General features: G+C 45.3%; 1 protein-coding gene across 1 annotated transcript in view; it reads left to right on the forward strand.

The window, feature by feature from the left end:
* The first annotated feature begins 969 nt into the window (after positions 1-969).
* LOC126251559 (UDP-glycosyltransferase UGT5-like) overlaps positions 970-12806 on the forward strand; it is a 62829-nt gene continuing 50992 nt past the window's right edge. Inside the window, exon 1 of the mRNA XM_049952076.1 lies at positions 970-1165. The gene's annotated coding sequence lies outside the window, so the exon portion shown is untranslated. The remainder of the gene's footprint in view (positions 1166-12806) is intronic.

Raw genomic sequence — 12806 nt, forward strand, 5'->3', positions numbered from 1 at the left:
TGCAGTGTAAACAAAGTGAACAATGGTTTAAAAAGGGTACATTTTTAACGTAAATTTTCTATAAAAACCAAATAGCTTAATCGGTTGATATGTTAATGCATGACTCAGGAAAGTGGGTTGCTTTTCTCTCAGCTCTGAGCAAGTGAAAGAAGTTAACTAGTTGAAAATAATCATTCCGACAAACTAGTTACGCAGTGCTGCTGTCTTTCCTTAAACTTATCCTCGTAAAAAATAACATTATTCAAAATTTATGTTGTTTTCACCTTTCAATACATGCATCATATTCATCCGTACAGTTCTTTACAACAAATCTTTCTTCATGTAACAAATACAATCTCAAATTAACATAGCGCTACTAAATACGTCCATAACTTATCACACTTCAACTAAGGATGTATCAGACTGTCCAGAGGCAAAAACAGTGCCACAAGACCAAAGATTGTTTAGCAGTAACATAACTTGCTCTCTCTCTCTCTGAAATGTTGGTCGGTAACTTACAAAAATGAAAATGACAAGCCTCCCTTACAAGCTGTACAAACAAAATACTGTTTTGAAGAAAAAGTTTACATTTGAATTACAACATTGTGCAATGTGTAGAAACATCTTAAGAAAAACACATTTTCACTGATATCTACGTCATTTCTCTTTGCCAGCCTGAGAAGTATTCACTTAGCTCTCGTAGAGTCATGTGTCCAAGTGTGTTAGTAGATATAAAGGGTAACGAAGTTAAACGGAAAAAGAAAATAATATGGAAATATCGTCGTTCATCTGTATTTGGCAGGCTGTTCAATACCAGACTCTGCTTGGCGTCACAAGGAAGGTGTTACTTAGGCACACGAGTTGCCAAGTCACGGTTGTTTATCTCGAAGCAAACTAAAGGTTAAAGAGACGTGATAACACTTGCATGAGTCGGCATTTCCTCCAGCAGTGGCACCGAGATATCGGCTGCTCTTCGAGGGCACCCCTCTAGCCGCGACGCCGCCGAGGTCGGGCTGGAGTGCCGAGGTAGGGCGCAGCGACGTAATGCCGTAACAGGCGCGTCTGCATTCACATGCCGGCCGATTGCACTGTCGAGATCCGTTGCTGAAGTCTTCGCCAGCGTCAGCACACGTTTTGGTTGCGTTGCTGGTCTGCAGTACTCGCGAGCAGGTGAACTTTTATTCAGGTCTCTGCTTACATACTCTATGCTTACCATGAACTTAACCACGCGAATGTGTTTGCCAGTTATATTTTTCACATGGTTCAAATCGCACTATAGGACTTAACATCTGAGGTCATTAGTCTCCTAGAACGTAGAACTACTTAAACCTAACTAAGGACATCACACACATCCATGCCCGCGGCAGGATGTAGTAGTTCTAAGTTCTAGGGGACTGATGACCTCAGATGTTAAGTCCCATAGTGCTCTGAGCCATTTGAACCATTTGAACTACTCTTGATGAACTGTGGTATCGTTTTGAAGCTGCATGGCAGCTGTACCTGTACACGCCATCCAAGCTCTGTTTGACTCAGTGCTCAGGCGTATCAAGGCCGTTATTACGGCAGGAGGTACTGATTTCTCAGGATCTATGCTCCCGAATTGCGTAAAAATGTAATCACATGTCAGTTCTACTATAATATATTTTTCCAATGAATACCCGTTTATCATCTGCATTTCTTCTTGGTATAGCAATTTTAATGGTCAGTAGTGTATTATTCGAGTACTTTCGTGAAGGACCTCACGCCGGATGGAACTGTCGATGAACGCTTGTGCGCTAGACATTCGTGCCTATCGTTTTTTCGATCATATGACTCTTGGTTAAGAAACAATTATCATGGCTATGTGAATACAGAAATAATGATTACCGTACCCTCTTGCTGCAGTACCGCCTGCTCAGTCACTGCACTCTCTCTCGTTCACACTCACCTCTCAAACATCTACCTAAATATCATAGAGGAAGTAGTGGCTCCCAACAAATTAAAATCTTCTCTGTTCAGTCGTATAATAGACCCATCTTCTCAAACTCCTTTTCTGTAACAAGAACCCAGAAGGGTCTTCTGCGAAATCTCAAGGAACTCATACACTTGCCTGTAGATCACTAGTCTCAACTTCCTCTTCCCCTCCCCTTCATCTTTCCCTCCCCCTTGTCTTCTATTAAAACAGTCAGCTCTTTTCACGAGTTGCGACATGTATGTAATAATGTTTCACAGCGAGTAAGGAAGTGCTTGGTTTGTTATAAATGCCGGCCGGTGTGGCCGTGCGGTTAAAGGCGCTTCAGTCTGGAACCGCGTGACCGCTACGGTCGCAGGTTCGAATCCTGCCTCGGGCATGGATGTGTGTGATGTCCTTAGGTTAGTTGGGTTTATTTAGTTCTGGGTTCTAGGCGACTAATGACCTCAGAAGTTAAGTCGCATAGTGCTCAGAGCCATTTTGTTATAAATCCAGTTATCTATCACAGAAATGATATTAACCAGCTAATTAATATCGGTCATCTATCACCATCTTCAGATAATGAGTGAATCCAGTACATTACGTTATTCGTGTCATTGTATGTATAGATGGTACAGTCACATTAATCAGCCATATCATTACGCAGCTTGTATGGCTCATTAATGTGACTATAGCATCTATACATACAATGACACGAATTATGTAATGCAATGGATTCACTCAGGTCTGAATATAGTAACAGCTGACCGAAATTGATTGTCTCATTAATAAATAGTCAGCTCTTTCTGAATAGTTACGGTCATTTCAATCTTCCCCTGTCATTACACTTTGTGCTTATGATGATATTAAACACAGCTTCCTTGTGCCTTCTATTATCATTGTCATTGTTATTCGTATTTTTATCATTCACTGTTTTTATTTGCCCTTGTAATTACAAGTAGCCTCAGGATAATGTTTCAAATGTTCAAAACTGAATCAGAGATACTCATAGAAAATGAGAATATTTTGTGTTAGTTTTTGGTGTATAGTTCATGGTGGGGGAGAGTTTGAACGTCGTACATAAAATAATAAATATATATATTCCAGCTCATTACCATTATGCAGATAATCCTTTCCATGTAAAAATACTTCAGTGAGGTGAATAAATACTGTGTGATGTCATACGATTCCTACCGCAACACATATTTATATAACAGAATGAGCTAATGGACGTAGGGGAAAGTTCCTGCCTTTTTTGGGGCCCCGGGATATATGAATGACACCTTGCAAAATACCTCATGTGTAGTAATGTTTACAGACCGAAGTATTCCTGAGACTATCTTCGACAGTCTTCTAATTATTTTCCCAAATTGCTCCTGCTCGCGTTATCACTGCAGTTATATTGTTCGTATAAATTTCGTGCATATCAGAGGCCACAGTTAATACATGTTCTTATTTCTCTCTCTTCTGCCACCTGCAGATTTGAGATGCAGTGTAGTTTTCCATTCTATGATGATTTTGGAAAACAGAATCTTTATTCTCATACGAGGGTGAGTCAAATGAAAACCTTAAATATTTTTTAAATATTATTTATTGTGCAGAAGTGGTACAAAACTGTATCACTTTTCAACATAATCCCCCCAACGCTCAATGCAAGTCCTTCAGCGCTTACAAAGTGCATAAATTCCTTTAGAAAAAAATTCTTTTGGTAGTCCGCGCAACCACTCATGTATCGCGGGGCGTACCTCTTCATCAGAACGGAACTTCTTTCCTCCCGTTGCGTATTTCAGTGGTCCAATTTTGGCGCAAGGTCTGGTGAGTATCGTGGATGAGGAAGACACTCAAAATGCAGGTCTGTGATTGTTGCAACTGTTGTACGGGCAGTGTGGGGCCTTGCATTGTCATGTTGCAAAAGGACACCTGCTGACAGCAATCCACGTCACTTTGATTTGATTTCAGGCCACAGATGATTTTTTAGGAGATCTGTGTATGATCCACTGGTGACAGTAGTCCCTCTAGGCACGTAATGCTCCAAAATGACGCCTTTTTCGTCCCAAAGGAGAGTGAGCATAACCTTCCCTGCTGACGGTTCTGTTCGAAACTTCTTTGGTTTTGGTTATGAGGAATGGCGCCATTGCTTGCTCGCTCTCTTCGTTTCCAGTTGGTGGAAGTGAACCCAGGTTTCGTCCCCAGTAACGATTCTTGCAAGGAAGCCATCACCTTCTCGTTCAAAGCGCCGAAGAAGTTCTTCACAAGCATCAACACGTCGTTCTCTCATTTCATGAGCCAGCTCCCGTGGCACCCATCTTGCAGACACTTTGTGAAACTGGAGCACATCATGCACAACGTGGTGTGCTGACCCATGACTAATCTCTAAACATGCTGCAATGTCATTCAGTGTCACTCGGCGGTTTTCCTTCACTACGGCTTCAACTGCTGCAATGTTCCGTGAAGTCACAGCTCGTTGTGCCTGACCTGGGCGAGGAGCATCTTCCACTGAAGTCACACCATTTGCGAACTTCCTACTCCATTCGTAGACTTGCTGCTGTGACAAACATTCATCACAGTACTGAACCTTCATTCGTCGATGAACTTCAATAGGTTTCACACCATCACTACGCAAAAACCGAATAACAGAACGCTGTTCTTCCCTGGTGCAAGTCGCAAGTGGGGCAGCCATCTTTATACTGATACTGCGACGGTATGTGTGCATCTGCACTATGCTGTCACCTACAGACCATTCTGCACGCTGTTTGTAGCACGCTTACCAACTTACAGCCGGCCGCGGTGGTCTAGCGGTTCTAGGCGCTCAGTCCGGAACCGCGGGACTGCTACGGTCGCAGGTTCGAATCCTGCCTCGGGCATGGATGTGTGTGATGTCCTTAGGTTAGTTAGGTTTAATTAGTTCTAAGTTCTAGGGGACTGATGACCACAGATGTTAAGTCCCATAGCGCTCAGAGCAATTTGAACCATTTTGAACCAACTTACAGGATAACGGAGCGAATCTTCGATTTGCTATTACAAATAAGGTTTTCATTTGACTCACCCTCGTATTTGGAACAGATTCTCCTTTGTAACTGAACAAAAACATAGAGCAGGAACAGAAATGAAAGAAAAAATAGAAAACAACATGTATTGACGTTAAGAAGCAGTTTCCTCGGTCAAAAACCGAGCCTATCGACCTGTTACGGTACCCATCCTTGCCGGGGTCTTCGTCCGTCTCTTCTTCCTTGACACTTTCTCTAGCCTATAAGTGGTGTCTCGCACTCTCCATTCTTTCTAGGTGTTCGTTCCATTTCCTACTGTGATCTAGCATTGTATCATTTAGAAGTAAATGTTTTGGTTATTCTCTAATACCTTAATTCTTTAGTCTGTCTTCTACTGTGCAACATTTAATTCTTTCTATGAACTTTCTTGCTTGTGCCTGATTACGGCTTTCTTGCTTTTCGTTAGTCACTCATGTATCGGGTACATTGAGTTGTGTGGAATCTGCAACAGTTTTGTAGTGTTTGATGTGAGCATATTTCCTAGTTTCATCTTTAAGATTTTTGTTAATTGTTTCATACAAGTGGCCGAATTTTCTAAGCTTTACTCCTGCATCTATGCTCCAGTCATATGTCACCTTACATATTCGGTAAGTGAAGTGATTATTGGAGGATTCCGTGTGAATCTAGGCTACTGCGAGCAAATTCTCGCCGTAAAATCTTTCATAGAAGCGGGCTTCTAAACGAAATACACAACCTCAGTTTCCTTCACTGATCTCACAGCAACATACGTCACCGTGCTGCTGGGTATATTAATGTATAAGCCAAATTAAACTGTCCCAAGCTCAAAGATCACAGCGCTAATCGAAAACATGCTTAATAACCTCTCTTTTAAAGTTATTACTGGAGAAACACAAGTAAATCCCATTCCATTAAGAATGGTCATCGAAAGACAAGTAAATCCTATACCATAAAGAGTGGTCGCCCATAGGCCTAGGCTCTGGTCCCACTTTTATTTAGCTTGTACACTAGATATATAGTCACTACTGATCCTATTAAGTTTAGCTGACCCGACGACCTAGCTGTAGCAGCTCAAAGAAACACATTCGATGAAGGTGAACAAACACTTACTAGCAGTCAAGGGAAGCTCAACCAGTATTGCAAGAAGTTGAGACTCTTTCCGAACCCTAATATAAAAGAAGTCATGTAATTCCACGTAAACAGGAGAATGGCAAACAAGGATTGAAAGTAATCTTTCGCAACAAAAAGTTACGACACAGTCGACACCCCAAATATTAAGGTTTTACTCTTGACAGAGCCTGGCATTAGGAAAACACCGGGAATTAACAGGACAGAAGCTAAAATAAGAAATAATATAGTAAGGAAACAGGCTGGTGATAGGCGGGGATCTAATGCAAATTCCTTAAGAACTACAGCACAAGTACTTGTGTATCCTGTCGCCGAATACTGTTCTCTTGTTTGGAGTAGAAGTAGCCATGTCAAGAAAATAGATACCCGACTAAATGACACGATGAGGATCCTGACAGGAACTCTTAAACCCACACCAATATCGTGGTTGTCAGTATTCGCCAATGTTGCCACTCCAAATCTCCGACGACAACAAGCAGTAACACATGAACTGATGGAGCTCAACATGAAACATTCAACAACTTACCACGAACTCGACTCAAATCGAAAGAACCAATCCGGATAAACAATTGCCGACTCGCCCCAGAAATATATAATCTAACAAAAAGAATCGAGAAATTAGTGCGGATCCTTCCATGGCAATAAAAATTTGGGAGAAACAGATCCGATCACCAAGTCCCCCAAAGCGAACCAAGCAAAACAAATATTGAGTTCCCTCAACCGTATCAAAATTGGCTACTGCGTGACCGCAGCAACCCTATTGAATTGGGAAATGATGACCAGTATCGACTGCGGAACGTTGGAACAAACACTGGTACACATTTTGCACGACTTCCCAAAAAGAAAATTCGTGGGTATCTGGAAAGACATCGTAGACCCAAGACTGGCAGCAATTAACTGGCTGAAGTATTTAGGATATCCAATTATGGAGGAAAATTGACATCTCAACCGCTTTTAGCTACTGCCGGTTCTCCAGCTTTCATTATTGCATGTACGTGCATATATTGGCGGTCTGCTCGCTCTCTAAAGCAGGACAGGCGGCAAGGTGTGGCAAATCTGACGACAGAGTGTGGTCCTGGCACAGACACACGTTCAGCGCACCTGAGCATGGTGTTTCTTAGCAGAAGACCCCTACGTGTTCCCGTGTTGACCCAATTACATCGTCACTTATGATTACAGTGGGCACGGGATCATCGAGGTTGGACCACGGATTAATGGAATCGTGTGTCTGATGAGCTGAATACAGTTTATTGTTAAAACCAGGTCGCTGGTCGTGGCCAGATACGCCGTCATCCATGTGAGCGCACTCCGTCTTCATGCCACTAGTGGCCTACCGGGACCATCCGACCGCCGTGCCATCCTCAGTGGAGGATGCGGATAGGAGGGGCGTGGGGTTAGCACACCGCTCTCCCAGTCGTTATGATGGTATTCTTGACCGAAGCCGCTACTATTCGGTCGAGTAGTTCCTCAATTGGCATCACGAGAATGAGTGCTCCCCGAAAAATGGCAACAGCGCTTGGCGGCCTGGATGGTCACCCACCCAAGTGCCGACCACGCCCGACAGCGCTTATTTTCGGTGATCTCATGGGAACCGGTGTATCCACTGCGGCAAGGCCGTTGCCCATCCAGGAGAGCGGCTGCTCGAAATATGCAGGGCGCCATGGACTCACGCAGGTGGAAGTAGTATTATGTTATGGGAGACACTCACCTGGGCTTCTATGGGACTTGTGGTAGTAATGAAGGCACCGTGGCAGATGTAGACTATATGAACATTATTAGGGACTACCTGTAGCCCCTTATCCTTGACGTCTTCCCCAAGAGCGATGGCATTTTCCAACATGATGACCGTCCATGCCACAAGACCAGTGCTGCAATGGTTTGAGGAGCATGATAGGCAACTCATGCTGATGTGTTGCCATCAAGTTCGGTTTACCTGAATCCGATGAAACGCAACTGGGACGCTATTTTTTTTACGTTTAGGCTTTCACAAAGGTAAACAGGAATGGACAACAACCTTCTTTCCAACTTTCAACAAGCTGTTCAATGCGTCGACAACAGGACAATGGGAATCAACTGATTTCCACCCGAAGAAATCGTGCAGCCTAGCATTCAGGTACACATCATTACTGAGCGAAACGCTACGAAATGAATTAGAGAGGGTTTCGACCAGATTGGAATCCGAAGGTACCAAGTCGGGAGAATACGGAGAATGTGGCAGCACTTTCCAATCAAGGTAATGAATGGCCTCCTTGATGATGTGAGGGCGTTTTCGTATTTCCCATCAGGATGTTTTTGGTGGATAGCGTTGCTGAGTCGCTGCGTTTGTTGAACGTTAAGTTCCTCATTCACTGATTGGTACCGATCAAACTATTCGTGGTCGATCAAGTCTGTCTTTGAGATGGAAACTGTCTTCTTTGCATCAGTCAAACCAATTCTGAGCCGTCCTAAGAGGCACCGCTTCTTCGCAGTATTCACAAATTTCTCTAGCAGCTTCTGAGCCTTTGGGACTTCGATTAAACACAAAAAGTGGGCAGTGTAGAAAATGCTGTTTTATGTCGATTTGACACTCCATTTTGATGACTTGCAAAGAATAAAAAGAACTTCAGCATAAAAAAATAAATGCACTATTTTGTAGACTACATGATAGTTATTATAAAGAAATCTAGACCTTTAGCTGCTTACAGGCGTTGATAAATATCAACGGGGACAGTTGAAAATGTGTGCCCCGACCGGGACTCGAACCCGGGATCACCTGATTACATGGCACACGCTCTTACGACTTTTTTTTTTTAATCTCATTTTGTTCGTCATTGGCCGCTGTATTTGTTTGGGGCGGATGTACCATGAGTTTGCTAAAGTCCATCGTTGATCCATTCACTCAGTTTTTTATTACAGAGGGCAACTAACCCTCTGACCGGCTGCCTGATCCACCGAGGACACAGAGGATAGAGCGACTGCAGGGACTGATCTCTGCCACACTCCCCTTGAGATCCACGTTTCCGGTTTACTGTCCACACACTACATTTGAAGTGCCCTTGCCCACTAAACTCATTACTCGCGGCAGCCAGTCTACTGATTCCCGTAAGAGTTTGAGCAATGTGAGTGCTTCCGCACTGAAGAAGATCATTGCCCGGTAGCTCTTATCTATATTAAGACATGTTCGAAAGAACAGATACTATTTTCTTATAGATAAGGCTTACCGGCCAATGATATTATTCAGTGCGGAAGCACTCACATTGCTCAAACTCTTACGGAAATCATTAGACTGAATGCCGCGAGTAATGAATGTAGTGGGCAAGGGCACTACAAATTTAGTGGTGGACAGAAAGTTGGACAGTATGGGAGCGTGCCAGAGATCAGTCCCTGCGGTCGCCCTATCCTCTGTGTCCTCGGTGGCTCAGTCGGACAGCCGGGTCTCAGCCGTGTTGCGAAGCGGACGTGCGCGGGGCCGTTGTTTACTCGTAAACAGATCACCTCGAACGACGATGGCGCTTTCTTATAGAAAGGCCACGATTAAAGTACGCACGACCTAAGGCATATGAAGTAGAGCGCTTCCTGCGTGAAGTAATGCACGTGGATCCACAGGAACTTATCGGTATACATCTTTCGATCGTCTCCAGCACAGTTTACCTGAAACTTGTCGATGAAGCAGCGTACGAACGACTTCTTCGCCGTTCCACCGATGGATATCGTTTCCACCCCTCGGACGGCCATGTGGGTGTAGTGACTGCAGACCATGCAGGACTCGGCGTTCAAAACATACGAATCTTCGAGCTGCCGTTGGAAGTTCCAGCCGTGCTTGTCGTGAACGCACTGCGGCCTTACTGGGAAGTATTAAGTCACGTGGAAGAAAAGTGGCATACGTTCGAGACGTATCCTGTAGTAAAAGGAGTGCGTCAGGTGCGAATCGAACCGCGTAAACACATCCCATCGTACGTGACTTTTGGTGGCTGTCGCGCGATCGTCATTTATGACGGTCAGCCGCGGACTTGTTGAGGGTGCGGGCAGGAAGGGCATGTACTCTCTGAATGCCTGCAGCACCGCCTCGTCTACATGCCACGTGCAGACACGACGCCTACATCGCAACCGACAACGCTGCCTATTACATACGTTGAGGCAGCGAGGACGCGGACGTTGTTCCGTTCCAGTTGTCGACTTCCGCGGGCCCAGTTTCCGCGCCCACAGCGACGCAGCCTCCATCGGAACCGCCGCTGTGCTCGACAGCAGCGACCACGTCTGCACCCCAGCCCTGTGAGGAAGGGGAGCATCAGCGCATGGATTCGAGCTCGGACACGGAGATGGGGGAGGTGCCTGCTGTTTGTTGGGATCCACAGGACGCGGACACGCGTTTCCGCAAGCAGAAGTCGCCCAAGCGACGAAAGAGGAGGAGGCTGTCTGCAGGATGTGATTCGCGACATGGTGACACGTTGCAGGAGGGTGAAGAAAAATCTGCGGCCAGGGCTGTGGACCTCACACAAATGGCGCCTGGTTCACTGTGGCAACGTCCGCCCAAGGACAAAGCCAAGTTGACGGTGATCAGCTCACCGACGAGCCCCCTGGCGATTTTGCGGCTAAGGCATCGGAAGAACTTGATGCGTCGCCTAACGTACCACACCTCCAGCTTGGTGATTGGGCGTCCTCAATGGAGATGGAAAGAATGATATCAGACTCAAGTGACAACCAGATGCACGCGGCCGGCGGATCGTCGGACGGACATCTTGTCTCAGCCGATCAATAATACATATGGTGCGGCTGACATGGAAGATCGGACGGACGACGTGGCGCATACTGGCTTAAACGACTGCAGGATACGTCATCGTACTGTCAAATGACCCGGCTGTATCGGATAGGTACAGTAAATGTGAAGGACATATTTCGGGCGGCGGACATTGATATCATGTTTCTTCAAGAGGTACGGCCTGATCTGCGCCTGGATGTTTATGGATACGCGTCTTACGTCAACCCAACTTCCGACGGTGGTGGTGGAACGGCCTTTCTACTACGCGATAGCATCGTACCAATCCTTAGAAAAATTAATAAATTAGTGTGCTGATAAACCCCTTACGTTATTTGTTTTTCAAACAGTTGAACAGAACTGAACGTACTCAGACATTTCTCTCTTTACTTATTCTGATCATCACTAATCTGACACACAAAATTTTTTAACGCAATGCAATCTGACTTTCAATAATCCCTACAAAAGAATGGCCCTGACTAACAATAACCTATATCTTTCATGAATCACTTACCCCACAAAAATCTTCGTTACTCAAACTACTGCAATACAGCGTGCGCCAATGCTGCCAGCTGAATAAAAGATTCTAACTACTGAAGGCACTAACTACTGACAGGCATAGTTAGCAAATGAAAGATTTTTATAGAGAACAAACAATGTATTTGCCTTAATACTATTCAAAAATTATATATATATATATATATATATATATATATATATATATATATATATATATATATATCGGTTCATGACATCCAGTCTTACAAATTTACTGTCTCTGATGGACACACGTCCAGACCATCCGCTCTCAAAACTCCGCCATCTCTCTCCCCACATCCACCGCTGCTGGCGGCTAACCTCCAACTGCACAACGCTACGCGCTGTTAACAGCCAACTGCCCAACACTACAATAGTAAATTCCAACAATGCAAACCAGCCACAGACTGCACACAGCTCAGTCAGTGATTTTCATACAGAGCGCTACTTGGCGTTACCAACATAAAAACCTAAACAGCCTACTTACAACTCTTTCACTCCACTGAGGTAGCTCCACTGTTTCAAGGCATTACAGAGCACCTGGTGCTGGGTGGGTACTTTAACAGTGTCTTACGCCCTGAGGATCAGATCCCTCGCCATGTCCCATGTCCAGCACTTCATGCTATGGTCAGAGATCTCGCTTTGCATGATACATGGACACTAATCCACGGTGACCGACGCGGATATACACACGTCACTAGCCACTCGGCCAGTAGGTTGGACAGGATTTATGTCTCCCGAGGTCTCCGGACAGCAACTGTCGGTGCTGAGCTGTGGCCCACTGCATTCATCGACCATCAGGCCTTCATCTGCGCCGTGACTCTACCACGACAACAGACGAGCTGTAGTAGAGGACCTCGGACTCTTAACGTTAACATTCTCCAGGAAGAGGCTTGCAGCGAAGCCGTCATTGATACCGGGCACAAATGTGAGCGACGGCGTCACACCTATGATTCCTCCACACGATGTTGGACATAGGGCGCCAAACCAGCTCTTCGACGCACACTCATGACGTATGGACGAGGCAGGACACTTTGGCTCCGATCCACCTCTGACTTTTACTACACGGTTTTGCGGGAACTAGCGTCGCAACAACCTTCGCCAGAGAGCCAAATGGCCGTCCACTGAACACAGGCACGGCTTCTGCAGATTGGACGGCACACGGGTTCGATCGAGACTGCAAGATTTCATCGCAGAGGGACGTGTCTCTCTTTATCACATCGTCAGAGAAAGGAGACACCGTAAGAGACGGCTCATCACAGCAGTTATTTCTGCGGACGGGCAATACGCAGAGACACACAACGCCATCTCCTGTGCCCTCGCAGATTATTACCGCACTTTCTGCCTAGCAGATCAATGACGTGACAACGACCTTGAGGACGTTCTGCACGACCTGCCACCATCGGGTACGGTGCAAGGCGACGCCACATTCTTGGAGGTCGTCACGTGGGAAGAAATGCGCATGGCCCTTTCGCGGAGAGCGAGAAACAAA

Source organism: Schistocerca nitens, chromosome 4, assembly GCF_023898315.1.
Source record: "Schistocerca nitens isolate TAMUIC-IGC-003100 chromosome 4, iqSchNite1.1, whole genome shotgun sequence".
In the NCBI taxonomy this organism is placed as follows: Eukaryota; Metazoa; Arthropoda; class Insecta; order Orthoptera; family Acrididae; genus Schistocerca; species Schistocerca nitens.